Genomic DNA, 13,313 nt, shown 5'->3' on the forward strand with positions numbered 1-13,313 from the left:
ACAAGGACACTGCCATCCCTAAACTCCTGCATGGAACCAAGCGCCTCAGCCTTCTGTCGTCCGTGCACAACCAAGCTTCCTCTGTGCCTTCCTAATGAAATGTGTGCAATACCCAATTACCAATCAGCTGCCAATTAAAACCCTATTTCCCAATAATATCATCCTGCTAACTGGATTTCCACGCAGCCCTTGGCACCCTGGCTCGTGAGCAGCTCTGCCATCCATCAGTTCTCGTGCTGCCAGGTCTGGGATGTGCTGAGCACACGGCCAAGGATGCCGCCCGCATTCCAACTGCTGCTCTCCGCACAGGCAGAGGCGGAGGGGCGGCACAAACATTTCCACGTGGAACTCGAGTAAAAGTGACCGCGCGGTGTCCCTGTTGCTCCAGAGAAATTCAGCAGCCGGGGGATTTTCCTGGGCATGAGCTGGGACGGGCAGCGGGGACTGACTCCAGTGGGGATGCACCCACAGGAGCTCTCGCTGCTTTTCCTCCCTTTCCCAAACTCCACACGTGCCCACGCCTCTAAAGAGAAATCCAACAGCACCGCCTGCCCAAATGCCCCCGGACACAGGGCCCAGTAAACAGTGAGCTCTCCTACAAGGTTTACCTGCTGTATTAAAAACCACAAAGGCCACCTGAGTCACCTCAAAGACACGGGAATCTTCTCTTTTCTAAAGGGAACAATGACCCACGGATGCTGCACAGAAATTGCTCATTATCCAGGGGAGGCCTTTCCCTACCACGTTACAGACTCATTCCCTTCTATTTCAGAGCTCCCTTTCCCCCAGGTGCTCTCCAGCGTGCTGATATGAATTATTTGTGACAGTTAACATTTACTGAACAGCACTGGAATACCCTGCCAGCCGTGGGGAAAGGGAGCCAGGACCTCAGGCAAACACAAAGGGCCTTTCCCTACGGAAAATCAGCTGTGCAGTGTGAGGATCACTGATTTCAGCAGGGCTGGCTGCTCCACACCAGCCCTGGCCCAGGCAGGGCTGCCTGCAGGAACCTCAAAGGAGCAGTTCCTTACACGTGATATCCACACACACATCGCAAATTGGCATTACAAAATCCTGACCATCAGAAGCAACTTGGGATTCCCAGTGAGTTTTTCTGCCCAGAAATCTGAAATCCAAAAACTCTTAAAAGCAAACAAGTGGGAGTTAAGTGTTGCTAACAGACTTGGTAACATTACTCATGACTTGGTTTGAAACACACACACAAATAGGAAAAAAATAACCCTGTCACTAAGACAGTTCTGAGTTGTCCCAGCTGATTAAAAAGCCCAGCCCAGCTGTCACATCAATCTCCAGGTTTTATACTTGGTGCCACAGAAAGCGGTTTTGCTGCATTTGCCATGAAGGCACGTGCCACAGTGTTTAACCACATCCTTTATTTGAGACGGAGCAGCAGAGATCCTACACGTCTCTCTAACCTGGAACTGGGTTTCAGTTTGGGCTGCTCGTACCAATCTAATCCCAGAGAAGTGTCAGCAAAGTCAGAAGCCATCAGAATTTCAGCTTCAGTCTGGAACAGAAGCAGCAAGGGCCCTGCCTTTCCTCTCCCTACAATTTCAGAGTTCCAGCACTTGCCAAATATCCTACTTGGGATGCACCTAAACAATCTGAATCCTCAAATAACACCATTTCCTGGGCAATAAAATGGAATTTGTGTAGGTTGTTTAGGATCTCCAGAGAGTACAGGGCAGGGGGAGGGAGGGGAAGCCCTGTGAATGGGAATACAGAGTGAAATTGGAACTGAGGCATTTCGGGAACATTGCTGAGCTGAATGGCAACTCAAAGAGCCCTCACTAAGCCATGGATGAAAACCCCAAAACAAGTGGTGGCTATTAAAAATGCTTTTTAAAAGGTGGCACACACAGAAATAAACATCCCACGCCTCAGGCTGCCGTGCTGCCCGTCCAAGCCCATCGCCGAGAGCCGAGCACGCCGTGCCTGAAGCGCTGCTGAGGGACACGAACTCCCCGTGAGCATTAATGGTCCCCAGGGCAGGGCAGTGCCAGCCTGGGCCGCGCTGAACAAAGAGCCCTCGTCACACTGGTGTGATCGATATCTGCCCTGCGCCGCTGCCATCATCCACGGGCTCGGTACGGGACTGACCTGGATGCAAACGGCAGAACTGGCCCCAGAGAAAAGAGGAATGGATGTGGGCAGGGCAGCCTTTCAGGGCACTACAAAGAGATGGCAGCACGGGGAAATGCCACTCCTCACAACTCATCATTTTGCCATTCTCCTTCAAATGAAAACAAAAACAAGAGGAGATTTGCATTTTTGCATTTTTGCATACAGAGTTTATACAGTTATCCAAGTAATTTGAGAACTTTTTGAATAGCCTTCAGAAAGTTTTAAATGGGACATTTTTAAAGTGCACCCATAAAGCCATGATCTGTATTGGCTGGGATGTGAAAAAAATGGTAACGAACATTTAGCCAGAAGCCCTTTTCTGAACAACAATAAACAAGATGATTATTGGAATAATACTTCAGTTCGTTGTCACTTGCGAGAGAATGGGGATAAAAATCAAGCAGAGAGCTGGAACTTCCTGAACTGCTGAGTTCTGATTTCTGGAGCGCTCAAAGGACATGAAACTGTACACAGAGGGCACATATCAAATATCTGGGACACCTCTCCTTTCTCTCCTGCAGTTTCAGCCCTGCACTGACCCGAACCGACAGCGCCCAGCGCGTCCTCAGTGCATTTCATCTCCCAGCTGCCCTGGGCACAGCACCTTGGGGAGAGGGCAGGGGAGGGCATTTCCTACCCCTCACCTTCAGGGCGCAGAAACTGCACAGTGAGGGGAGCCATTAGCAATTGTTAGGCTCATGTTTCATGTTCATGAAACCCCATGGAAGAGGTTTCAGAATCGGGTCTAGCTTTAGCTAAGATACATGAACGTTGTGTGGGCAGCTGAAAAACAGGTGATGTCCTCAAGTATTTACCTCTGTGCTCCGCAGGGCTTGGGAGGGAATGCACACTGCCACAAGAAGGACACGGTGCAGGGAGGAGTTAATAAACAAAAGGAAACAGAACCTCTCGGGTTTCACTATGAATGCACCTTGCAAAGGGAAGTCCCCAGGCTGCTCCTGTGAGCAAACTGACTGATGAACGTGGTTAATGCACACACAAATAACAAAGGCAATGCAATCACTGCAATGGCATCTCCCTCGCATCCTGGAATTGCTGATGAAGGATGAGTGACACTCTTGGAAAGGCAAGAACACGAACAGTGGTGCCTTGATTTGTTCTGCAGCACCAGGGGAGTCTGCCAATTTCCCAGTAGGCACTGATCTGCACTTCAGGATAACATTACACAGATTTGCACTGCTCTTATCTCAAACTCAAATAACCCCTGAAACCACAGAGCAAATAGTTCTGGGGGTGCATTTCCACCAGCCTGATCAGGAGGCCTGAAAAATGAGTCCTCCAGTCAGGGCATGGTGGCTGCTCAGCTCGTGCTGCTGCCACTTCCAGCTCTGCTGCTGCAAGCCCCACTTGAGCATCGCCTGACCCATTTCTTTACATTCTGACACATAAATCTCTAAACCTCCATCCTTTCAGCTATCTATCTAACCAAAATACCATCAGATTTTAAAAAAAGAAAAACAAAAATTGACATTTAGTGTTGAAAGCAAAAGGCCCACAAAACTAAGACTCTGCAATGACTAACCAATACCTGAGGTATTCTGAAAGTCTCAAGCCCTCTGTGGCAGTTCCAACCAGAAAGAGAACCACAGGACTAATGCCAAACCCAAAGCCACATCAGTGCCATCACAGCACAAGAGGACAGGAAAAGCCTTTTTGCTCTCTGAAGTGGCTTCTTCAGAGCCGTGCCAGAAAATCTTCAGGCCATTCAGAAACTAAATTATGGCCACTGAATGCAGTAACCCTTCAACTGAACAAAAGCAGATTTAGCTCTCCACATATATTTATTACACAATAACAGAGACAGAAGTCTTTTTGAAAAAAGGTCTCATCTGAAATTTCATAAAAACGTGTGAGTTACAGAAATGTGCTACAAGGACAGCAGGAGTCTTCATGCATCCCAAGACAGCAGCAATGGTGATGCACGCTTTGAATATCTGAATTTCTGTCCATACTGCAAAAAGCAGTTAAAGAGATGTGAGCTGGTGATAACAGCAAAACAAATAAAGCTTATGACAAAATACATTTTCCCCATATTGAACTGCCTGAAGAATTCTGGCATCTCTAGAACTGAAATGCAGTAACAATTCCCTTCTGAACAAGATACTCAAAATTCATCCAGTCCAGTGAGCTGCTGAGCTCCAAGGAGGACACAGTGAATGTCAGCACATAATTCCCTCGATCAGACCCTCAAAAGCTGCCCTGTCCCACGAGTGCCAGCTCCCAGAAACAGCCTTTGCCAGCCAGACTCGGCTCCTGCACTCTCCTGCTCACGTGTGCAGACAGCCAGGGCTGCCCCTGTGAGCAGCCCCTGCACACAAACCCTCCCTCCTCACCCTCAGCGCTGGGAGAGGGCACAGCACGGCAGGAACGCGGTCTCTGATAACCCAGCTCAAAGAGATGCGCCAGCATTTCCTGCTGTACAACAAAGTCAAGTATTAACTGAAGTGACAACTGGAATCCACATCTTTCCCTTGTCTCACAGATCTCTGACTGCAGCATTAAACTCCCAAGCATTAAAAGAGCTGATTTATGTTGGGGGGTTTGTGACTGTGCAATATTCAGGCTGATTTCAGCAATCAATAATCAAACCAGCCCTAGAGAGTCAGGAGATGCTGATTATCTCCAGCTTGCAAATGAATTCCTAAGACAACGCAGAGCTGTGAAGAGCAGCGGGGTCCTGATGTGGTAGGAGGGGACAGAAAAGATGGGACCAAATCAAACTGACATTGCTTGTATGACACAGTGCCTGAAATCCTGCTGCCCAAATAAATGAACCAGCAAAATAATAAGTGGAGGAGCTCTTAATTGGCTTAGCTAACCAACCATTTAAAAAGAAATCCAGCTTGATGGACTTAATGTTGATTTCTCCAGCCAGAACCCTTTTGTTTCTGTTATGATTGTTGTGATTAACACAACTCTGCCCAGGCTCCCCAGGCCATTTATTACCCCTAGCAGGGATAAAACTGAGCAAGGGGAATGCAAATTACAGAGGTGAGAGCCCTGTACAGCACAAAGCTTTGCAGCCAGAGGTCAGCTCCCATCCTTCATGCAACATCCATCAGCAGTGGCAGCGCACCAGCTCCACTCCCAGCAGCAGCTGGAGAACACAGACTCCCCAAACAATTCCCCTGCCTTGAGCTGGGCCAGGTGAAACCCAATTCAAACAGCCAGGGGATGAGCAGATCTGAAACTCCCACAGTTTCACTCTGGGGTTTAACTGAGCCTGCAAAGATCTGCAGGAATGCCTTGTCACCATCCGTCCCCAGGTACGTGGTACCAGGACACAGCACAAGGACTGGGCTGCATTTTCTGTTCTCTCTGTGTGGGGCTGGTGCCTGAATGCACAGACTGGATTCACCTTTCCTTCTCTTTAGACAGAGGCTTCTTTGCTCACTTTCTTAACTGTCTGCTCCTTTTGCCACCTTTCATCATTTGAAGACTCAGAGTTTAAACTATAAAATAGTTATTAAGTAGACATTCAGAAGAATAAAGATGCTTTGGGGCTGGAGATGCTGGTAACTCCTGAATAATTCAAGCCCTGTTTTTCAGGGGAACACCTCAGGTAAGGCAGCAGCCACCAACACCCAGGTGCTCTGCTCCTGCTGCTGTTCCAGCTCCTTCTCATCTCCACTGCCCTAAACAGGCTTCATTTACCTCAGGTTCCCTCTCATCTGCCTCATTTGCAAAAGAGTTTCAGATGAATAAATAACACAGAGGATGAGGTAAATGCACACAGGCAAAGCTGACAGTTGTCAAGCTTCCACCGGCACCTCACATTAATGTTCTACACCTCTTTAATGTGTTCCTTTAATGTGAAAAGGCCACTGCAGGGAAGGCAAAGAAATGTTCAAATGCTCAGCAGTGATGGAAAACCTGCACATTCTATGTTCTATCTTCAACTCAGGCTTTCAATTAAAAAGAAAGAGAGGAAGAAAATTTAAAACTGAGAATCCAAAACCATACTAGCACTGCCTGCTAAGCCCAGCTGAAACACTGCCCCAATGCCGTCATTAACCAAAGGAGTGACATTCCTTAGAACAGTGACAAAGCCATTTAACTGCTAAGGAGAGCTCTGGAAATGTGTGAGCTGCCTTGGAAAGATCTGGCATGTGATGACAGGGGCTCTCACCACAGGGCTGCAGATGCAGCTGGAGGGTTTAGAAACCCAGGTTTGGATCTGGAGATCATCAATCACACTTTAAACTTATTTAACAGCACAGGAAACATGCAGAGAGACAGACTGGGCTATTTTAAACCTAGATGACACCCTTGTAGGGCTGTGTGTGTGTGCAGATGGACTGTCAGCAGCACACTGAGTCTGCTCTGCCCCTCTGTCCCTCACAAGCGCTGCTCTGTAAGGGCAGCTCAGAGCCAGCCCCGAGCAGCCCCCCAGGCTGTGCTCCTGGGATCAGGGACACACACACCAGGCTGTGCTCCTGGGATCAGGGACACACACACCAGGCTGTGCTCCTGGGATCAGGGACACACACACCAGGCTGTGCTCCTGGGATCAGGGTCACACACACCAGGCTGTGCTCCTGGGATCAGGGACACGCACACCAGGCTGTGCTCCTGGGATCAGGGACACACACACCAGGCTGTGCTCCTGGGATCAGGGACACCAGGCTGTGCTCCTGGGATCAGGGACACACACACCAGGCTGTGCTCCTGGGATCAGGGACACACACACCAGGCTGTGCTCCTGGGATCAGGGACACGCACACCAGGCTGTGCTCCTGGGATCAGGGACACACACACCAGGCTGTGCTCCTGGGATCAGGGACACCAGGCTGTGCTCCTGGGATCAGGGACACACACACCAGGCTGTGCTCCTGGGATCAGGGTCACACACACCAGGCTGTGCTCCTGGGATCAGGGACACGCACACCAGGCTGTGCTCCTGGGATCAGGGACACACACACCAGGCTGTGCTCCTGGGATCAGGGACACCAGGCTGTGCTCCTGGGATCAGGGACACGCAGCTGCCCTGTCCCATGGCTCGGTGTCACTGAGGCTGTGCCAGCACCAGGCACCACTCTCAGGCCTGCACAGCTCTTCTTTGGGCCCTCAGCACAGCAGGGCTCTCTCATGGCAAATACCAACATTTCACCCACTCCCACCGGTCTGCCAGGTGTCCTACAAAACCGGTGAGCCCTGTTTCCCTCTCCAAATTCAATTTCAGGAAGTTGAACATCATGTGCCACATCAGTGGGGTCCCATTTCCTAACTCAGAAAACAGAATCAAAATGATGGGTAGCCAGCATAAGCCTGGGAGGTACTCCTGACGTTCTCCTGCCATGCTGAAGTAGCTGCAATTGATATTCATTATTTCCTTTAACCTGAGAAACAATTAGCTATCACATGTCCTTCCATGGACACATCCAGAATGGAGTCATAATGTAGTCCATGAATAAACACAGCAGCTGTTCACCAGCATGACAGTCTGATGTTCCACAAATCAAAAAAAAAGAACAAACAACCTAAAAAGGTTGTGTGATTATTTTAAAACTAGAATGAATTATATGTGTAAATAGATTAGCACCAGCTCTGGACAAGCAATTAGACAGCTCATTACAGGGAAAATGCAACCGAAGGCTCCAACAACGACTGCCCATCTGCTCCCCAGCCCAGGTGATGGAGAACTCTCAGGTTGGTTTGTTTGTTTAGCTTTAAAAAAATCTGTTCATGTAACTCAGACACAGCCACCAAGTGCAACACACAGAAGTGAGAGAGAAACTCAGCTCTCCCACAAACAGTTCCCTTCTCCTGTGTCCCACCGCTGCTGCCAGCCAAGGAACAGCTCCTGTACCACCAAAGCACAGAAACTTACTCGAGAGCTCTGCTCCCTTTCTCCCCTCATAAAACCACTTTGCTGTTGGAAACCAAAGGCTGTGATCCTTTACATGGGAACGTGCCATTTTTTCCTGGCTTACTGCAGTTCTTCTAAGATGTGCTGCTTTCCCTCACTAAACACAATATTTGAGAAGGGATGTTTTTCAGTAATTTACTCCCTCAAGAGAAATTTACAGCAACTCAACTGATTAGGCATGAGTCTAAGTAAACATGGAAATGCTGAAATGCTTCCAAGTGCCTGCACCACTCTGTGAGCATCCGTGGGGTGTGGGGGAGCCCCGTGGGGAGCCCGGACCCACTGGGGGCTCTGTGAGCATCCCTGGGGTGTGGGGGAGCCCCGTGGGGAGCCCGGACCCACTGGGGGCTCTGTGAGCATCCCTGGGGTGTGGGGGAGCCCCGTGGGGAGCCCGGACCCACTGGGGGCTCTGTGAGCATCCCTGGGGTGTGGGGGAGCCCCGTGGGGAGCCCGGACCCACTGGGGGCTCTGTGAGCATCCCTGGGGTGTGGGGGAGCCCCGTGGGGAGCCCGGACCCACTGGGGGCTCTGTGAGCATCCCTCGGGGGTGCCTGCACAGCCCCAGCCCCACTGGGGGCTCTGTGCCCACGCCCACAGCTGCGGCCCAGCTTCTCCTCTGCCCTCATTCCAAGGAAATGCCACAAAGTTCTCTGTACCAACAAGTGAAACTGGCATTCTGTAACTCAGGAATCCCAGCTCTGCTGCTCCACATTTTTCACAGTTTCACAGACAAACAGAAAAGCATCACTTAGCTGAATGCCTCTAAGTATCTCTTTTACAAAGATATGTAACGCAAAGTCAAGAAATGCAGCCGCAAAAGAAAATAAAAACAAATATTTTTGCTAGTTATTTTCCTTTCAACTGTATTAAAAAGCCCACAAAGGTGCTCCTGAGGACACAAAAACATTGAATTTCTTACCTGAGAGATGTGCAGAGTCACGAATCAGGTGCTTTCCTCCTTGCCGAAGCCCTCCCTCATGGTTGGATTCTTTGGCAGGTTTCCAGTTAATTTTAAATACAACTACTTACCTGTGCTCACCTCTTTTTGCCAACTATTAGCTGGCACTAGTATTAACATACCATACACACCCACTGCATACAACCTTAAATCCCAAAGGGTAAGATTTCACTCTGCAAGTATAAGTTCTTTAGGGAAAAATGACCTCTCCTTTCTTCTACCTTCTAATCATGTTCTCAGAACAGCCCCTAAATGCCAATCATTTCCATAATGATTCCATGTTGTTCCAGCCTGTGACTCTCAGCCTTGCCAGGAGAGATGGTGGATCCCAACCACTGGCTCTCAGCAGGGACCACTGTGTGCAAAACAGCGACATACTAAGGGCAGAGCAAGCATTTACACAATAAAGCTTAATTTAAAATCTTCCCTTCTCAAAGTATAAGTGCTATCTGGAAACACTTGGTTTAAACATTAACATCAATTCTAGGGGGAAGAAAAAAGATCTCTTGATATTTTTGAAAGGGGAACGCTGTTTCTCAGTCAGCCTTGTTTAAATTGTAGTTTACACTGGCTGTTTGCTGGAGATTTAGGGATGGGAGACAATGTAGCAATTAAAGCCTAAGACATTTTCTAGCTACCTGAAGTTCACATTCCATGAATTAGACAAAAACCTTGCGCTTAAAGGATAAGCTGCTGAGAGCACCTGAAGGCTGCAAGTTACCATCACCCTCAGCCTCCCTCAAACCCTCCCACACCAAATGGAGACATAATATTGAAACACTTTCATAAAAGCTTTTCTCTTACTGAAAAATAGTTATCATGTAGATCACACAAACCCATCAGAACTATTACAGACCAGAAAAATTCCAATAAACTTTTGAAGTTTGAGCGTATTTACAATTGCTTCCTTTCTCAGCTGTTGTCCATCTATAATTAACACTATAAAAACAAAGTACCTTTAAAAAACGCAGCACACACCCGGTCACGGTGCCACAGTCCCGGCTCCAGCAGAAGGCAGAGGATGAGGAACGCTGGTGCGGGATATCATTGTCCTTAGCACCTTCACCCCTTGGGTCTATCCAAAGCATTTCTATCAGTTTTCCAGTCACGTTTCGGTGACAGATACAAATAAAATCACAAAATCTACAAACTCAGTGGGATTTCAGGAACAGTCCTCGGCCGGGGCTCCTGCCTTCCCCTCACGCACACACTGCGTGTCTTTAAAGCTTGCTGATGATTCAGGCAGAAATCATTGAGTCCATTCACATTTAATTACTTCTTCAAGGGCTGTTTTACCACTTTTCCAGCTATAAACTCAATTACGTATATTTTTTCTCCACGCTTGACGAGGAAATTCCCGCTCTGGAGCGGGGCTGTAACACTGACCGCAGCTGACGGGGCTGCGGTGATGGCGGCGATCCCGAGGCAGGGCCGGACGGGCTCGGGGCGGTCTGAAGGGCAGCCAGGGCTTCCACAGGATCCTGGGATCCCCCACATCCACAGCAATGAGGTTTCCAGGGAGGCAGCCCGGGAGCAGAGCGGCCAGGGACGGCAGCTCCCACACCTCGCTCCCGTTTTCACACGGACACCGGGAGGGGCTTTTGCCCTCGAGGCTGAGGCGGCTCCGAGCCGGGCCCAGGGCTCGGCTCTTTCCAGCCACAGCAGCTCCCACCGCCTTAGAATCCAAGCTTTCAGCAAGCAGCACTGAAATTTGCTGGGGTTTTTCAACTTCCTTCATCAAGACTCCCAAGTTTGAAGTGGAAAACACGAGATTCTGAGCAGTGTCACAGAGCCACCTCTCTGCCGGCTGGGCTGAGCCCTCAGCGACGCCCATCAGGCCTCAGAGCCACCCAGCCCCTCAAACAGCAGAAACTGCTCTTTCTGTGTCCCTGAAACAAGTTTTTAAAATTTGTTTTTCTCCAAAACTTGGCATTTATGTTCCTGATCATCCCGAAGTAGAAGGCAGTATGTGTAGGCCTCCCATATACCAGCATTTGCTCACTGCATTTGGACTGACACTTTTAGTGTTCTTTTTTTTTTCTTAAAAAAAAAAAAATCCTAATTGAAAGTCCCCCAGAGAAGCTGTCAAGTTAAATTTCTGACAAAGGTAGCTGCTTCTGCAGGTCGGTTTTCAAATCCATGGCTTGAAGTATGACTGACAGAGTGACACATGGTGACAAGAAAAGAGCTCCTTTGGAAGAACTTTTAAAAATTAGTGTTTTTATAATTGAGCTGAAGTTCAGGAAATGGGAAGACAAAGACGCTTTGCTGGTTTTCCATGCACTAAGAGGCCGTGTTTCAGAAAATGAGTTTCTCAGGAAAAGTCTCTAAGGGCAGCATTTCAGGATACGTTTAAGTCCCACAGAGATCCAGCAACACTGCAGGCTGAGTACAGATGTAAATGCTGCTAAAAGGGTTGATTTTCCTGACAGGCTTTCAGATCCACTGTGAAGGGAATATGCATTTAAAAAGGGGCTCACACCCCTAAGCTGTGCCAGTGTTGCTGGCAATAATAAAGTACTGGTATGCAGGCATTTCTGAACCTCAAAGTTCCAAAATTTCTTCTTAGCTGCACTTTAGTCCTTTTTTTTCTGTCCGAAATCTTCTTTCCTTCCAATACTCATGTTAACTGAAGTTGGTAGATTAGTATATTTTATCAACTGCTGCAGTTCCACCTTTGACTGTAATTAACTTTAGGTCAGGTCCTGAAAAAAAAAGTCAATAAATGACTTTTAAAAGTCTTAATATCTTCAAAGTATTATGGAACAGTTCTTTAAATGTATATTCAACCACCTTTTTTTATAATTATTCTAAACAGAAGGTCTGGTTTTCCTTGTTTTCAAATGAAATCACTAATTCTGGAGAATTTTCTTACAGAGATCAAACTTGCCCTTAAAACAATGTCTTTGTATTTTGGGATTGTTTTATTGTCTTTTTTTTTTCTTTCTGCATGTCTTTAAACACTGACCAAAACGCCACTTCTACTTGCAAAACATTTATTTTCAAAAGTTTCCTTAACTTTAATCAACACATGTATTTTCTCCAGAGCCTTTCAGAACACTCCATAACAATCAGAACTTTAATTCAAAATGAAAAAACCCCAAAACAGGTAGATAGAAAAGGGAAGGGCCGACAGAGGAAGAAAATAAGCCTTGACAAAATGCAGGTTCTTTCAGCTGTTACTTGAACATGGCAAACAAGTTTTCTCTTTTCCCAGTGCCAGGAAAGGTTTCAGCACTGCTGGATCCTCAGGCACAGCCTGGTGCTGCTGGAGAATTGTTTCTAAATCCCAGTCTGTGGCTGGAGGGTCACAGCAGGCCCACAGCCTTGCTAAATGTGTTCACCAAGTGTGGCTGTTCAGCTGCAGCAGAGGTGCACCCTGCACTCTGGGATGGGGTCACAGAGGGGAAAACCACAGGGATGGTGGCAACAGGAGGTGACATCCTCGTACCTGGTACCAGAGTGTGTCTGAGCCCTGGGTCACTGACAGGGGTGATCATCCTGGCCTTGGGGGCAAGGAGCTGTGCTCCTTTGGCAGCTTTCCCAAACAGAAACAATTGGCTCTTTTCTCCAAGACACAAGGCCTTGTTGCATCGACTGGAATGGTGAAAAATTCAGGTACCTGGACAAGTGTGAAAGAGAAATATGGATTAAAAAGCAGAGCTATTCTAATCCCCAAACTATTAACTGTAAATATTTCTGTTTATTCATTATACACAGGATGTATCTCCAGAATATATTTATATGCCTGTAAACAATGAACATAACTGAAATTAGATGTAAGGATATAAAACCACGAGGGCTGTGTTTATAGATGAAGGTCAGGCAAATGTAAGTCACTGGTGTTGTGACTGTGTTGCAGCAGAGTAAGGTGAAAAGCAGAGATCCAGGTTTCCACTCCCATGCTGTGCTTCCTCCCAGAAGAGCACAGAGTAATCCATTTATTTATCAGAGCAAAAAATTGCTGAAATTTTACTGTTTCCTTCCTATTGATTCCTGCTCACTGACGAGCTTTGTAGGGCCCTGATTTACATCACATCCAGTTCATGTCAACAGTTCATTTATGGCCTACACCCAGAGCAGCTCCTGACTCACATGTGGATGGGGACAGAAGCACTGATAAATACAATGAGCTGTTTCTGAAGCTCAGGCACTGATTATTGAAACTGGGCTGCTGAAAGGTGCCTTTATCTGCACAGTGTTGCGGACAGACGAGTCTCATCTGTTAAGCTTCAAAACTCAATCCAGGGGTTCCAATCACAAACTAAATCTTCTTTTCCCAGACCAAAAGAAAGGGGAAAAAAATAAATACAGGTGCATG

This window comes from Melozone crissalis, unplaced genomic scaffold, assembly GCF_028551555.1.
Source record: "Melozone crissalis strain CALT ecotype California unplaced genomic scaffold, PUWL_Pcris_2 ptg000039l_1, whole genome shotgun sequence".
In the NCBI taxonomy this organism is placed as follows: Eukaryota; Metazoa; Chordata; class Aves; order Passeriformes; family Passerellidae; genus Melozone; species Melozone crissalis.